The sequence below is a fragment of the Populus euphratica genome, unplaced genomic scaffold (genome assembly GCF_000495115.2).
Source record: "Populus euphratica unplaced genomic scaffold, PopEup_1.0 scaffold2176.1, whole genome shotgun sequence".
Lineage (NCBI taxonomy): Eukaryota > Viridiplantae > Streptophyta > Magnoliopsida > Malpighiales > Salicaceae > Populus > Populus euphratica.
The window spans coordinates 8,057-24,683 of record NW_011502183.1 but is presented as its reverse complement, the minus strand read 5'-3'; the positions used below and the strand labels follow the sequence as shown (position 1 = coordinate 24,683).

The 16,627-nt window shown below is 31.9% G+C and overlaps 4 long non-coding RNA genes across 5 annotated transcripts; 1 reads left to right on the top strand and 3 right to left on the bottom strand.

Moving 5' to 3' along the window:
* Window positions 1-8,643: 8,643 nt before the first annotated feature.
* Window positions 8,644-9,076, bottom strand: LOC105118932 (uncharacterized). Its single transcript, XR_841050.1, has 2 exons — window positions 8,992-9,076; window positions 8,644-8,807 (listed from the first exon to the last, which is right to left on the bottom strand). It is a non-coding gene; the product is annotated as an uncharacterized LOC105118932 (long non-coding RNA).
* A 4,762-nt stretch (window positions 9,077-13,838) lies between these two features.
* On the bottom strand, window positions 13,839-14,794 carry LOC105118933 (uncharacterized). 2 transcript variants are annotated; one of them, XR_841052.1, is made up of 3 exons: window positions 14,717-14,794; window positions 14,214-14,559; window positions 13,839-13,925 (listed from the first exon to the last, which is right to left on the bottom strand). It is a non-coding gene; the product is annotated as an uncharacterized LOC105118933 (long non-coding RNA). The 2 variants fall into 2 exon arrangements; XR_841051.1 differs by having other exon boundaries at window positions 13,854-13,925; window positions 14,031-14,559.
* On the top strand, window positions 14,450-15,302 carry LOC105118935 (uncharacterized). The gene is made up of 2 exons (XR_841053.1): window positions 14,450-14,539; window positions 14,720-15,302. It is a non-coding gene; the product is annotated as an uncharacterized LOC105118935 (long non-coding RNA).
* Window positions 15,303-16,031: 729 nt separating this feature from the next.
* On the bottom strand, window positions 16,032-16,559 carry LOC105118931 (uncharacterized). The gene is made up of 3 exons (XR_841049.1): window positions 16,487-16,559; window positions 16,171-16,401; window positions 16,032-16,072 (listed from the first exon to the last, which is right to left on the bottom strand). It is a non-coding gene; the product is annotated as an uncharacterized LOC105118931 (long non-coding RNA).
* Window positions 16,560-16,627: the final 68 nt, after the last annotated feature.

The window sequence follows — 16,627 nt, the reverse complement described above, 5'->3', positions numbered from 1 at the left end:
TTTAATATATATACTATATATTCATAAGAAAAAAATTATGTTTTTTCAATGCGGGATAAATTTTTTTAAACTTCATTATTTATAACATGTATAGTTTATATTCATATAGATTTTTTCTTGAATTTTTTATATAAAATATTAAAATATTAAATAATTTTTTAATTTTTTCAAGTTGATCCGAGTTTACTCATAACACTCTAGACCCAGCCTCTTGATCGGGTCAATTTCCGAGTTAGGTTTCATAACTACGAGAAAGACTTAGTAAGAAAAAGGGTGAGTTATTATTCTTTAATATTTATTTCATCCTATATTGCTTCAGTGATCATGATTCCAAACATCATTTCATGATTTGGTAAGTGTCAATTTTGCAAAATAAAATTATAACTGTTAAATAGAAAGCAAAGTGACCTAGCAAAACACAAAAAAAAAGGAAATGAAAGAAAAAAAATTCATATGGTTTGCTATTTAGATGAATAGTGTTACTTCTCCGAGAAAAGTTCATAATTGCTTTGATGTATGTATTTTAACATTGTAACTAAGTATAGTTGATCTTACTAATAATCTCATGCAATACATCCTTAAAAAAACATTGTTAATTGCAGGTGAAATTATTACTCATTAAGATAGCATAACACTAGTTTTGCCTTTCATATAACAAATCATGAACTAGTTATTAAGGGATAGATGAATCAAAATAGTTTATTGTAAAGTTTTTTTTTTTCAAATGACAATATAAATCTTCTATCATATTTTATCAACACATTTAAAGGGTTATAGGAAATATTCAGAGTAGAATAGGCTAAAATTTCTATTGGAAAATAGGTGGTTTTCAAGTTGATACCCAAGTACCTATTACTTCTTATATTATAATTGTTATTTTGTTAGGTTCAACTATTATATGTGTCTTAAATCCACAAACCATTCCCATTGATGGCCAATAAGATAATTTTATAAGGTTTATTAGTCATTATTAGATGATTAACAACTTTTTTATATATTTTAAAAGCATAATAAAACAAGATACAATTATAAAACAAGATACAATTAGAATAAAAAATTATAAAACTGGCGTACAAGAGGATTTCATATTAGTTTTTTCTTTATTAAAGTTGATTAAGAGATAATCTGATATTTTGATAAATATAAAATATATTTAAAAAATAAAAAATTGCTATAGCATGTGTGGGAGGAGTCGACGACCAAATACCAATTTCCACGGCTACAATGAAAGTGTTATGTCATAATTTTTCTTTTAGGACAACACATAGTGGTGGTGGAGTGAAGTGCGATGTTGATGTTCTTTTTTTCTCTCCTCCCACTCCTTTCTCGCATCCTCAATCTTCGAATTGACTCTTTAAATTTTCAAAGTAACCTTTTAAATTTTTTTCCTTCACATTTGATCAATGCTTTTTTTATCACTATTTGTATTATTTGAAAGAATTTACAAAATTAGATTTTTTTTTCAATTTCATCGTCTTTGAATATTTTTTATTGTATTTAGTTTTAATTCTTATGATCAATATTTCTTTTATTCGAGATAGTTTTAAAATTGAATTCATTTTATGATTTAATCTTTCATTTTTTTCCTCTTAGATTTGATCCTTATTTTTTTTCTTTACCTTAAAATTTTTTTAAAATTGATATTTTTTCAATTTTATCATTCAACATTAAATTAATTAAGAATCGAGGCTCTTAATTGAGTTCAAGTCTAGAATTTCATAGGTTATGAATACGAGAGATTATCTTGAATTTAAGGGATTCATCTAGGTCTCATTATTCCCCTCTTTTTTTTCGAGCCTATGCTTTTTTTTTCAATTTTATCATTTCAAAGTTTATTTAATTGGAGATTGAACTCTATTATTTTTTTATTTGCTTTCTATATGATTTTTTACTAATTATAAAAGTGACATGGATTTTCTTGGTTATTTCTGTTTGTTGTTTTTCATTAAATTTAGTTTTTCAAATAAATTAGATTTTAGTAATTAATTAAACATGAGCATAAGATGATCACGTCGTAGTTTTTATTTTCTATATCATTGCCCCGGTGGTGCGTATGACATCTTTTAATATTGTCATACAACCTTTTATAGTTGCTCTAGAAATATCTTAATTAGCTCTTTATAATGGTGGAACAATGTCTATGGTAGAGTAACAACAAGCATTTCTTCTTCTTCTCATAGATATGATATCGACGACTTATTTTTTAGTTAATTATTGCTTTTTTTATTTATTTATTATTGTTGTTTATTTTTTTTCATATTATTAAATAAATCAAGCTTATGAGATTTAATTAAGTCAATAACTCAACTCTTTTTTTTTTTTTAATTTCTTTAGAAACATTGCTTTTGTTTTGACAAGTCAATAACTTTTATTTCTCAAGTATATTTCTATATTAGAAAAAATTTGATATAGCATGCGATGTAGTGCAACTTGTTATAAGACTATGAATCCTAATATTATGTAAATTCACTAAATTTTTTTTTACAAATCTCTACCACTTGTCAGTGAACTTGAATTTTTTTTTTTATCAATAACAACATTAAAATTACTTTTTTTTACCGAACTTTGACAAGAGTTGATGTTTCTAGGATTTTCATCTTTGTAAAATTATTTTTCATATAGCTTTATTGTCAATTAACTCATCTCTCTATTAAAAAAGTCGATCTTACACTTGAACCAACTGGTTTGGTATTGACAATCTTATAATCGTGGCTGGTACATCTAACTTTAATATTATTTAGTTATTCAGTTTTGGTTTCAATAGATTCGATTTTATTTGTAGTTAATCAAACCTTTAAAAATCAAAATCAAATCTAACTAAAGTGTTTCTTAATGGTGGAACATATGGTGACGCGCGGATGCCTATTTAAATGCCTTGTTTTATAAATTAACAAGTCGTCTCAATAAACAATTTGCAATGAAAATAAAACACTAACTGATGAAGGTTTCAACGAATGGGTTCATCATCTCATCACGCATTCAATTTAATTTGAAGCATAAGATATAATTTAAATTTTTTATTTTTTTAATTAACATGGATGTCTAGAATAATTTGTATATATTTTGATTAATTTTATGAATCCTGAAATTTTAATATTTATATTATTGATAACTTTTAAAAAATAAATTTATTTTAATTTTTGTTAACTTAGTTAATTATAGCAGTTTTAGATGAATCTTAAAGAATACATCCTCGTAGAAGAAAAAAAATTAAAAATTTTGCACTCAATTAGAAAAAAAAAATAAAAACACATCCATTCAATTGTTTATTGAGACGACTGAAATCCGGTGTATTTCTCGTAGACTGAAACAAATAAAACCCAACGCATGCACCCAGACAGTGACCTTCAGTTTAAAAATTTTGAGATTTGGATGTCATATTTAAAATAACAATGACGCCAGTTTCTAGTTTTTTAGTTGGTCAGACGCTTTCCTGTTATGCCTGCGCGATCCAATAGTCAGTGACGAATGTTCAGACGGGAAATTTGAAGAAAGATAAATGCTAAAAAAAGATAAATTTAATAACTATGTATTAAAAATGTAAATAAATTAATTAATTAAAAGGTAAAATTACAATTTTTTTTTAAAAAAACTAAAACTCATGGAAAAAACATTATAAAGCACCTCAGATTGATTGCATTGTTCATCGAAACAATGCTGAATTTCTTGTTTTCTTTAGAAACTTTTTGTTTGAATCACCAATATATTTTTGTAAATTAGTCTTCAAAAATTGCAGTATATGGAATTTAAAGCTCATAATTTATTTTAGTTTTTTTCTATAGGTTTTTTTATCAAATAAATATATCAACATTTGATTGGTGTTTAATTTTACGGGGAAAAAAAAATTTGGTTATGCTGATTGAAAAAATTATAAATTTAAGAATCTAATTTGATATTATAAAAAAAATTAATGGTTTTTCTTTTTATCTCAATGTTCAAAATGTATCTGTTTTTTTTATTCATTTAATGTTTCATAAAAAAAGTGGTCCCTTTGGTTTTTAATTGAATATTTTGGTCTAAAATCTTATTCTTTTTAATTTTTAATGGCAAATAATCATTTTACCCTTAAGAAGTTATTTTACTTTTATTTGATGGTTTTTTTTAGCACTACCAAGTTTCCTTCATCTTAAAATTTTAACAAGATTTTATTCAATATATTTTAAGATCCCTTATAAAAGTTTAGCTCATTCTGATGGTTGGATTAAAAATTACATCCAATAATATAAAACTGGTCAAATTATGATTTTTTATTAAATTTCTAAATTTCTCCAAAAATTCTAAAATTTTAACCCAACCTAAAGCATCATATTAGAAGGCTACATATAAAGTTTCAGATTTTTTTAATAACTTAATCGAGAATTACAAAAAAATTTACATAAACCTTGTTGCATTGTGCGGTGTCACGACGATCATCCACCACTCAAGGAAAATTGTAAAAGTCTATCTGAAAAATATAAGGAGATAAGAAATTCTTGTCTTTTATCGGTAAAAAAATTGAATGGGAGTCGTCATCTAGTATTCTGGTCATTAAAAACCCTAATTAGTCTTAGAAATCAAGTACAAAGAATGATTACAAGGAAGGTATTAGCATTCCAATTATGTCCTATTTAAAGTAGGTCGCATTGTTTTAATGTCTGATAAAAAAACTATGGTCTTATTGTGTTTTATAATTGTTAGTCTGTTTAAAGTTCAATAAAAGCTTTCTTTAATAAGGAGTTTCTTATTTTAATAGGATAAAATCTAATTGTTCTAGCATTAAAAAAAAGGATTTAATATCCGAAATACATATTACATGTAATGTCGTACCCCAAATACTAAAAGATAAACAAAATAAAATTTTTATTGTTTTTGAAATTTTGATCAATGTTTTCTTGACTTTAAGAAACTAATTATTAAAGCCAAAATGCATGCTAAAATATTGTTTTTTCGTGTATGAAGAACACAATATGATTTTTTAGCTTTGAGACACTTGACCTTATACACAAAAATATTTTTTTTTATTTTTTTCAATTTGTTTTTGTATTTTAGAAGTTTTGACGAAAATCATGTATTTTAGTACTGAATTTGTATTTTATGACATAAAATATAGACTACTATTAAGTAAAAAAAGAAGAAGCATAAATTAAAAAGTGGGGAAATCACAAATATTGAAAAATATTGTTTTCTTTTAATTTGTTTTGAAATGAGTCGGACCAGACCCAAATGCATGGGCTGGGCTGCGGGGCTGGGCTCGTGTGAATAGTGCCTCCCACTGTTCACATGCTACTTAAACAGTGGAGGCGTTGTAGGGATGAAGCGGGAGAAAAAGGAAGGGGAGAAGGGATGACCTGCGGTGGTTGCTGTCGTGGGCGGAGTTGCTAGAGGCGACAGACAACAGTGTTGGTGGTGGTGTTAGTGGTTCGCGATGGTGGCAGAGGCTATGTTTTTTTTCTTCTCTCTCCCCTCTATTTTTCATTCTTTTCTCTGCCTTTTCTTCTTCTTCTCTCTCGGTCTTTCCTCTCTTTTCTGCTCTCTTTTTTCTCTTATCCTCCTTTTTCTTCGCTCTCTCTTTTCTTGTTTTTATAGGCAAAAGAAAAGGAAAGAGAGGCCAGAGTGGCCACTGTAATGCCTTCCCTCTAACAGGTGGAAAGCTTTGGGCAAGTGGGGGTGTGTTGTTGTCTTTTTGAAAGGAAGTCTGTGTTTTTTTTAAGGGGAAGGCGATGGAAAACAGAGGAAAAAAAATCTTTTTCTTCCCCTGCTTTGCGCGTCTAGGGGAAGAAAAGGACTCACAATGTCGTTCAAAACAATATTATTTAAGGCTTTTTCTTCCTCTTTTTTAATTAACAGTGTAGGAAACGAAGCCGTTTTAGATAAAACGTGTCGTTTCATTTAAAAGAAAAGGGAGGAAAAAAAACATGTCAGAGTTCACATCAGTCCTCAATTTATGATTTGTTCAATCGAGTCCTCAATTGTAATTTTGATTTAAAAAATTAAAATTTTGGTCTTTAGGCTTGAATTTATATAATTTGACCCTCAATTAATCAATAAACTTTTAATTTCTTCAATTTGACCTCTGATTCAGTTTAATTATAGCTTCTCTATTTATACATATTTTTCATTTTGGTCCCTAGTTTCGGATCTTTTAAATTAAGTCCTTAATTGGCTATCAAATTTTAATATTTATGCAATTAAGCCCTTGATTTTATCAAATTAACTTATAAAAATTATAATTTAACTCCAGAACTTTAATTTCTTCCAATTAAAGCCTAAACTGACTTCAAAATTAATTTTTCTTGCAATTAAACCCTCCATAAATTTAATTAAACCTTCAATAAAATTTAATTGAGTCCATAAACATCTAATTTTGGACTTTTCTTCCTCAAATTGAATTTTTTTTATCAACAAGGCTCTTATCAGCCTATAAAATACTGTCACATTTTAATTTTTATAATTTTGAACCTTCTAAACTAATTTTTAATTATTTTTAGAGTGCTCTGACATTTTTTTTTTCCGGTTATATTTTTTAATAATATTTTTGAATTTTTTGTACTTTTTAAAGAGAGAAACAAATATAAATTAAAAAATAATCCAAAAATAAATTATAATAAAACTAATCAAAAAATATTGATAAAATCTTTACTTTTCTTTGATATCAAAATTTTTCAGCCAGCGTCAACCCCAGGCCGCTAAGGCTGTTAATATAAATATGCTATAGCAAACCGAATTTTTCGTCAAGCATGCATTCCCACCTGTGCAGGGTGTTAATATAATATAATATAATAATATGTTATAAAATTATAATATTATCATCAACCGGTTCTATTTAACGACGGCGGAAACCTCTGCTCGTATGCCCGCTGGTGTTTCTTCCTCATATTTGGTGATGTTATCAATACTATCTCTTTCTAATCTCACTTGAGACATTACTGCATTTTTCTCTCTAATTAATCATTCCTTTTAATTTGTAGTTTTAAGCCATGGATGGTACTTACACCCTACACCCTCCTGCACAAGACTCGGCCACGGAAGGCTACTCCTCAGCTGCTAAAGGAGGAGTTGCTGGTGTCCTCATCATGCTCCTTCTTGCTGTCGTAGTTTATGTATTCTTCAAGTGTCGAAACTGCTCCGTAAAATTTGAGGTGGATGTTGAAATGCCAGAAAGGAGCGTCCATGCTGGGAAATAAGGAGGTAGCATGTCATAAGAAGTTGAAGCTGATTAAGATTCATACAATGAGATTCTTCTAATCTATCAATATAAATGTTTTCGTATTAATTGCAGGTCTTCTTCTTCGCCGAGGTAGCAATCCATTCAGTACTCGGGCGCCACCACAATTGGTTTCTAGTTATATCTACTGTATTATTGCAGATAAATATTTGGTCTGTTTTCTCACGACAAAAAACTCAACATCAGACCATTTTAATTTGTACTTTATATATAAATAAACTATGGTGTGAGTTTTGTTTTGGAGTTAAAAATCTTCAATTAAAATCGTCAAAGCAGATAATGAATTTTGGGTTTTTTCCCTTAATTCTTTTTTTTCTTTTTTTGCTCTATACTTGGAGTGGGGTTTTTTTTTTTATTATCATTTTACTGCGTTGCCACTGTAACAAATCAGTGTGGACTTACTGGTAATTTTGTTATCTGCTGGGGCCCGCTTTTGGATCTTCCATTTTATTACCGTCTCTTTTTAACGAAAAGAAAGTCGTCCACAATCACTGCAGTCACAGCTAAACTCTTTGTTAAATCGATCGCAGATCCCACTCTATGTCAAACCCATGGCGTTCCGGTGCGTTGAGTGTCGGAACGGTGCCAACTCCATCTCCTCTGCGCGTTGATGAGAGCGGTTTTTCTCGCCGCTATCCAGTCTTTCTGCCTTCTGTTGCTTTCGCTTTTTTTTTTCTTTTTAAAATTTGAGGTGTCGGCACACCACGATTAATCTCTAAATTTACTGAATATCTTGCAAGTTGAGTAAACAAATGAAACACCGCGAGAGTGATAAATATGCTCGTTGAAACTTAAATCCAAGATACATAGATAGAGAAACTCTACCAGGACCGCTGGACTACAAGCCTCGCTGCTGATTTCGCTTTTGTTTTCTCGCGCCTTCCGCCCCTGGTGGAGTTACTAGCGGCGTGGTCCTGGACGGTTGCGTTGATTGTTGTGATCGCTTGAGTCTGTGGGAACTGTCTCTTTTCGTGTTCTTTTTTTTTTTGGCTCCCGGCAGCTGGATCGTTTCGTTGTTGACGGCTATGCCGTGGTTTGGTGGTTTTATTGGTAACTGGTTCATTGGTGTTGTTTTTTTTTTCTTTTTCTCGAGAGAGAAGTGAGAATTGCTAGCGGAGATGGGTTGCGGTGGTGGTCCGTGGGTTTCAGTGCGTTTAGTGTGGGATCGGTGCCAACTGGTTGCGGAGGAGGGTTGCGGTGGTGGTCCGTGGGTTTCAGTGCGTTTAGTGTGGGATCGGTGCCAACTCCATCTCCCCTGCTTGTTGATGAGGGCGGTTTTTCTCGTCGCTATCCAACGAGGGATGTCCAGTCTTTTTGCCTTCCGTTGCTTTCGCTTTTATTTTGGCGCTGGATCGTTTCGTTGCTATCGGCTATGCCATGGTATGTTGGTGTTGGGCGTGCCATGGTGGAATTGCGCTGGGCAGTTGGGGTTTTTTTTAAGAGGGAGATGAAAATTGCCAAGGGAGATGGGTTGCGGTGGCAGTCCGTGGGTTTTGGCTTTGTTGAGTACAGAGGCATCAATCTTCTATTACAAAGAAAAAAAATTGCAACCGCGACCTGGAGGAAGGGAGAGACAGAAGGAGATTAAAATTATCGACCTTGACTGGTAATTTTCTTTGATTTTCTTAAATGGATCTTTGAATTAATTGTTTATTATTACCTATATTGGTTGGTTGATCGTTCCTACCCGGTGGAGGAATGTTGTGTTGCAGTGATGGGGCATGCTATGTTCTAATAACTGATTGGTTGAATGGAATGAATTGGCAGGCTATGGAAAGGAGCAGGACATGGGAATCGAAGCATTGGAAGCCATGCTTATGGATGATGAATTTAGAGGTGCTCCTCCCTTTCTTTCTTTTTGATTTTTTTCAAAGCAAACAAACCAATGATATGCAATGGCAGAAATTCATTCTAGCGAGAATGGCCTTCATACTTGTAACCATCGCTTCAAAATATCAATATTTCCACAGGTTATTAGGTTGTCTGGCTGTTCTATCATCCATGGCTTCAAACTAACTACAAAAAGGAATGGTTAATTACAAGGAAAAAAATCAGCAATTTCTAAACCCACCAAACAAAGGAAGAGTGAAGGATGGGCCAAGGGGAATCGAAAATCTTTGTGCTTGCTCTCAAGGAATATTGTCCCGTTTAAATAGTTAATCATCGAATTAAAAACAAAAACATAAATTTAAAGACAAAAAAAACAAAAACAAAAAACCTAAAAAAACCAAACAAATTTCCTTTAACTTGTGCTAATCTTTCAAACTCATAAAAATAAAATTCTATATCGGAATTTTAGTTAAAAAACTTAATTCCCAATCAATTTTATAGAGAGAATGAAACAAACAAAGCAATTTAAAAATTTATCAAAATAAAAAAACAATTATCAATATAATGAAAATTAAATCTTATATGAAAGAAAAACTAAAAAATGATGAATTTTTAAAATAAAATAAATTTTAAAAATCATCTCAAATAAAACAAACAATAATAAAAAGAATGAAACCGTATCAAATAGATTAAAAAAATAAATAAGAATAAAATTAAAAAAATTTTAATTTTATAAATTATCTAAAATAAAAAAAAATAATAAAAAAATAGACTATATCTAAAAAAACAAATTAATAAACTGCTCTAAAAATTTAAAGAATCTAGTATGAAAATCAATATAAAAAAAAAATTATCAATATCAAACCATATTTCAATAAGCTATGTACGATGTTTAGAGAGGAAGGGTCTGTTGATTCTAAAAACATCAGTGAACTACGCTTTTAGTATCCACTTGAATATGTCGGATGAATGGATATATTTTGCCACTTCGGCAATGGCGCCCATTTTGTCACTTGGGCAACGATTCCCACTTCGTCACTTTGTCACTGTCCATCGCAGATCTTCCATTTTCCTTTAAATCCCTCCTATTTGTTTCCTTAGACCAGCCAAACAGCCTTGTCATGTCATGCGTTCTTAAAGCTCCTTATTCACAAAATTAAGCTCCCACTCTTGCTCTGCTAACTTTTCTCCTCCCGCGTTTAATTCCTCCTCAAATTTGGTAATATTATCAATGCATGCGACCTCTTTCTAATCTCACTTGAGACATTACCGATTTTATTTTCTTCTAATTAACCATTCCTTTTTGTAGTTTTAAGCCATGGATGGTTACATCCCACACCCCCCTGCACAAGACTCGGCCACAGCAGGCTACTCCTCAGCTGCTAAAGGAGGACTTGCTGGTGTCCTCATCATGCTCCTTGCTATCGTCGTTTATGCATTCTTCAAGCGCCGAAACTTTATTTTTTATATATTTAATAAAGTGGCAGCAACACAGTAAATTGGTAATAGTAAAACCCCACTCCAAGTAAAGTAAAAAAAATATATAAAAAATAAAGTTTCGGCGCTTGAAGAATGACTTTACTTGGAGTGGGGTTTTACTATTACCAATTTACTGTGTTGCTGCCACTTTATTTTTTTGGGGGGGTTTTAACCACGTGTAATTTTCTTATTTGCTGGGGCTTGCCTTGGGAGCTTTCTATTTATATTCTCTTTTTAACGAAAAGAAGGGCGTCCATAAAACAGACAACTCACCGCAACAGTCACAGCCAAACTCTTTGTTAAATTGATCGCAGATCCCACTCCATGTCAAACCGGTGGTGTTTCGGTGCGTTGAGCGTCGGATGTCAGGAATTATATGATTAAGCGGCTGCTATAATCACCACTTAGCATTAGTAAACTCCAGTTGGCAATAATTCTGCTTCTTGAGCGGCAATAATCCCATGTCGAAAGGAATGCATTCCTCCAGTAACCACTGAGTTGCGTTTGCATAAATAATTTAACAAATATTCGCTGAAAAGGGTAGGGGTTAACACCTGAAAAAAGAGGAAAAAAAACATTTTAAAAATAGATGATTTCAGAAAATAAATTTACATAAAAATAATTATCATTTAAAAAATCTAAAAAATAAAATAAAAATAAGGAGTATTAATCTAAAGATAATTTCAAAGAACATATAGAAATTTATATCCTAGATGAATTGTTTTTGCTTTTGGGAAATTAAACTGTAGCTAACATAAAAAAATCTTAATTATATATCTAAGAATACAACCTGAGTTAAAATTGATTCTCATAATTAAATATTTGGTTATTGTCATTTTGAATTGAATAATGTGTTGGTTAAATTAACAATTTCTAAACCCACCACACGAAGGAAGAGTGAAGGATGGGCCAAGGGGAATCGAAAATCTGTGTGATTGCTCTTAAGGAATATTTTCCCATTTAAATAGTTAATCATCAAATTAAAAATAAAAACATAAAAAAGGAAAAAAAAACTTAAATAAACCCAAACAAATTTTCTTAACTTGCGCTAATCTTTTAAACTTATAAAAAATAAAATTTTATACAGAAGTTTAATTAAAAAACTTAATTCCCCATTAATTTTATACAAAGAATAAAATAAACAAATCAATTAAAAAAATTATTAAAATAAAAAAAATTATCAACATGATAAGGATTAAATTTTATATGAAAAGAAAACTGAAGGAGGATGAATTTTAAAAATAAAATAAATTTTAAAAATTATCTCAAATAAAACAAACAACAATGAAAAGAATAAAACCGTATCAAATAGATTAAAAAATAAATAAAGATAAAATTGAAAAAAATTCTAATTTTATAAATTATTTAAAATAAAAATAATAATAATAAAAGATTATATCTAAAAAAACAAAATAATAGGCTGCTCTGAAAATTCAAAGAACCAAGTATAAAAATCAAGATGAAAAAAAAAAAAATCATCAATGTCGAACCATATTTCAATAAGCTATGTGCGATGTTTAGAGAGGAAGGGTCTACCGATTCTAAAAACATCAATGAACTACACTTTTAGCCTCCATGATAAGTTGCATACCCACTTGAATATGCTGGAGCAATGGATATATTAGTACGTGTGATGCAAGCACCAGCCACTTATGATGTTTTTTTATATATATATTTTGCTATGATATTTGAAGCTTTATAATGTTTTATTTATTTAGAGTGATGTGTACAGTGTTTACAATAATGGTTTATAACTACACCTCTCTCTTTTTTTTTCCTCTCTCCCTCCCCAATTAAATTTGATGTTGACTATTAAAAAAATTATAAATCATGTCTTTTTATTTTATAACATCTTATATTTACCCCTTAAAATTCTGATTTTTAAGTTTGTTTCTTAACCCTGTTATAAAGTTTTAATTTACTTTTTATTTCATTTTTAGATTTATAATTTTTTTAAATTGGTTTCTCATTCTCTAGATTTTTATTTTTGTTTTGGATACTTTAGAGAATTTTTTTTAAATTCAATGTTTAATAATATTTAAAGTTTAACCTTTAATATTTTAAGTTTAAATTTTGATTCAAAGCTTAATTTATTTAATAATATGATTAAAAAAATAGATAACAGTAGTAGTAAATAAATAAAAATAAAGTAATAATTAATTAAAAAATAAATTATCAATATCATATTTATATATAAAAAAATTTCGCTGGAATCTTGTCGTTATTCTACCATAAACATTGTCCCACCATCATACAGAGCTATTTCTAGAACAACCACGAAAGATTGCAAGACAATATCGAAAGAGGCTGTAAACACTGTCAAAGCAATGATATAGAAATCAAAATAAAAACCATGTCGTGACCATCCCATGCTAATGTTTGATTAATGTAATATAATATAATTTATTTTAAAAAATTAAATTTAACAAATAACAATAAGTAAAAAACCCTAAGAGAATTCACGTAATTTTTAAAATTAGTAAAAAATCAAATAAATAATAATAAATAAACTTTAAAAAGATAAAATTGAAAAAACAAAAACATTAACTTGAAAAAAAAAGAAAAGAGGGATTGAATTTTTTAAATCCAAGTTAGTTTTTTAAATTTAAAACTCGTGAAATTATAAATCTGAATTTAATCAATGATGGAATTAAAAAAAATTTCAAAGTAAAAAAAATAAAAAAACCAAATTGAAAGGAAAAAAACAAAAAGAAATGAAATCATAAAAAAAAAAAATTCAATTTGTTGATAGTTTTGTAACCCACCATCCAATTGTGGAAATCAAAGTGGCAAATGGACTGGTTAAAAACAGAAAACATAAAACAAAGTAATCATTTAAAACCAACAGAATGGAAATTCTGTTGTTGATCTTGAGCAAGCCAACTATGCGATCAGTACGGCACCATAATCACATCATATATCTGTGAACCTTGTCCAAGACAAAAAGGAAAGAAGAAAGACAGGATGTGAGCAATGGTTTCAATGTCAATACAATGCATAGATAACAAAAAATGAAAATAATCGGATGAACATAGCGGACAGATCAATGGAACGGGCACAAAGTAGAATTTAATCTTGGCTGTGAGATACTGAATAAAGCATTTAGAGTTTGATTGTACAATCTATCAACATGAATCTCAGAAAGAAAAGGAATGGATGCCCCCGTGCAACAGCAGCCACAGATCTTGTTTGCTATTTTTTCTGTTGGAAAACTTGAAAAAAGCTCAGTATTTGCCTGAAGGCATGGTCTGCTATTTCTGTCCTGAATAGTCCATATGCCATAATCAGCAAGTCTGAGATCTCAGTCAAGTAAACTCTTGGATCTTGAAAATCCTAAATTCAACCACAAAAAAAAAAAAAAAACATAGAATTCTCACTCAAAAGCCCAAAATTCACTCTGATCACTCCTCACCTGCAGGGGAAAAAAGAACACAGGGAACATAATTATAAGGCAATCACGATGACAGCTTAACCAAATAAAAAAGATTGAAACTTTTAAACTTAATGACATAATTACCGATCTTGTTAGAAAATAAACGTGTTAAGAGGCCGAAGTTTTGCTGGCTGCTATCAATTATGATGCCATGTTGGAATCGAATTCCATGGCAAACTTTAGCAGATAAAATAATAATTTACGGAGATTGAGCATACACAGCAAAGCATACACAGATCTAGATAGAATTCACAGTTTCCTGTTCACCTTTTTCCCCACTGAAAATAAAACTGATCGAGCTAAGAATCCAAAACAGCACAACTAAAGGAGCAGAGCATAAGAACAGGACCAAACTCCGGGGAAGAGAAAAAAACACAGCACCATGATGATCGAACAGCCAGCCAACCTAACCTGCGGAGATATTGATATGTTGAAGCGATGGTTAGAAGTATTAAGGCCATTCTCGCTAGAATGAATTTCTGCCATTGCATATCACTGGTTTGTTTACTTTGAAAAAATCAAAAAGAAAAAAAGGGAAGAGCACCTCTAAATTCATCATCCATAAGCATGGCTTCCAATGCTTCGATTCCCATGTCCTGCTCCTTTCCATACTCTTTCAATTCATTTCATTCAACCAATCAGTTATTAAAACATAGATACTAGCACGCCCCATCACTGCAACACAACACTCATCCACTGGGGAGGAACTAGCAACCAACCAATATAGGTAATCATAAAAAATTAATTCAAAGATCTATTAAGAAAATCACCAGTCAAGGTCGATAATTTTAATCTCCTCCCGTCTCTCCCTTCCTCCAGGTCGCGGTTGCTATTTTTTTCCCTTTGTACTACTAGAAGATTAATGCCTCTGTACTCAACAAAGCCAAAACCCACGGACCGCCACCGCAACCCATATCCCCTGACAATTCTCGTCTCCCTCTATTAAAAAAAAGAAGAAAAGAACCCAACAGCTCAGCGCAATATTGAACCACTTACCAACATAACCACCAAACCACGGCATAGCCGTTAACAATGAAACGATCCAGCCGCCAGGAGCGGGAAAAAAAAAAAACGAAAAGCGACAACTCCGACGACTCAAGCGATCACGTATGCCAACGCAACAGTCCAGGTCCACGCCGCTAGGAACTCCACCAGCGGCGGAAGTCGCGCGAAAACAAAAGGGAAAGCAACGGAAGGCAAAACGACTGGACATCCCTCGTTGGGTGGCGACGAGAAAAACCGCCCTCATCAACACGAAGGGGAGATGGAGTTGGCACCGATCCCACACTTAACGCACTGAAACCCACGGACCACCACCGCAACCCATCTCCCCTAGCAATTCTCACCTCTCTCTCGCGAAAAAAACAAAAAACAAAAAAACACAATCAATGAACCAGTTACCGATAAAACCACCAAACCACGGCATAGCCGTTAACAACGAAACGATCCAGCTGCCAGGAGCCTAAAACAAAAAGAACTCGAAAAGCGAAAACTCCGACAGACTCAAGCTATCACGACAGCCAACGCAACTGTCCAGGTCCACGCCGCTAGTAACTCCACCAGCGGCGGAAGTTGAGCGAAAAAAAGAACAAGCAGCGACTGCAACCGAAGGCTCCCTCGTTGGATGGCGGCGAGAAAAACCGCCCTCATGAACGCGCAGAGGAGATGTAGTTGGCACCGATCCGAAGCTCAACGCACCAAAACACTACCGGTTTGACATGGAGTGGGATCTGCGATCAATTTAACAAAGACTTTGGCTGTGGCTGCTGCGGTGAGTTGTTTGTTTTATGGACGCCCTTCTTTTCGTTAAATAGAGACTATAAAAAGAAAGCTCCTAAAGCAAGCCCCAGCAAATAAGAAAATTACTCGTAGTTAAAGCCCCCTAGCCCTAAAAAAATAAAGTGGCAGCAACACAGTAAATTGGTAATAGTAAAACCCCACTCCAAGTAAAGTAAAAACCCACAATTCCTTATCTGCTTTGACGATTTTAATTGAGATATTACTTCAAATCCACCGCAAAATTCACCCAATCATTTATTTATATATAAAGTACAAATTAAAATGCAACAATACAGTAGGTATAACTAAAAAGGAACAGTCGAGGCATCCGGGTACTTCATGGATTCCTGCGATTAATACAAAAACAATATTAGAAGATTAGGAAAATCTCATTTGTATGAATCTTAATTAGCTTCAACTTCTTATTACATGGTATGGTACCTACTTATTTCCCAGCATGGCCGCTCCTTTCTCCCATTTCAACAATATTGATCACCTGAATCTTCCCGGGGTCGACCTCCTCGAGGCAGTTTTGGCGCTTGAAGAATACATAAACGACGATAGCAAGGAGTACGACGAGGACACCAGCAAGCCCTCCTTTAGCAGCTGAGGAGTAGCCTCCGGTGGCCGAGTCTTGTGCAGGGTGGTGCAGGGTGTAACCATCCATGACTCAGAACTACAAAAAGGAATGATTAATTAGAAGAAAAAAAATCAGTAATGTCTCAAGTGAGATAAGAATGAGATCGCATTGATAACATTACCAAATTTGAGGAAGTAACACAGGAGGAGATACGCTAGCAGAGCAAGGAGCAGATGCTTAATTTTGTGAACAAGGAGATGGATGCATAGCAAGGAGGAAGCCCGCTTCCTCTTATAGAAAGAAATTGACTAGGAACTTCCCT